Below are 502 nucleotides of genomic sequence, written 5' to 3' on the forward strand. Positions count from 1 at the left end.
AAGAAAGAAGTTGCTGATGGGATTCTTTGATGGATGTTGGGAAGGAGACTTCAATGAAGGTGGTTTGGCGGGATGTCATTTCTTGGAATGAGACTTCAACGAAGGTGGTTTGGCGGGATGTTTGTGATTCCTGGAATCTGAATCGGAAGAAGAAGAAGTGCCCCCAGGTAAATCCGACGCCACAACAGCTCTGACACCCACGAAACCTTCCTCACCCCAAAGTTCCGTGAAGAAAACAGTGCCGCACACTCCTCAATCCACTCAGAAAAGGCTGACCCTCAAAAAAGAGCGTGTGTGGTAGAAAGTGAGAATGTGAATCTTCACACAAAAAAAGAGTGTGGTAGAAAGTGATAAAAGTGAACTTTGAAGAAAACGAAGATGAAAGAGTTGTGATAAAAAGAAAGTAGGCGCCTGTGTCGCGACGATCAAGAAAACCTTCTATCACATCGAAGTCCGCGGGGGTGCGCGGTGTTGGGTTCGAAAGTAGAATAAGGGGTGGTGG

This window comes from Pseudogymnoascus verrucosus, assembly GCF_001662655.1.
Source record: "Pseudogymnoascus verrucosus strain UAMH 10579 unplaced genomic scaffold scaffold_96, whole genome shotgun sequence".
Classification (NCBI taxonomy): Eukaryota; Fungi; Ascomycota; class Leotiomycetes; order Thelebolales; family Thelebolaceae; genus Pseudogymnoascus; species Pseudogymnoascus verrucosus.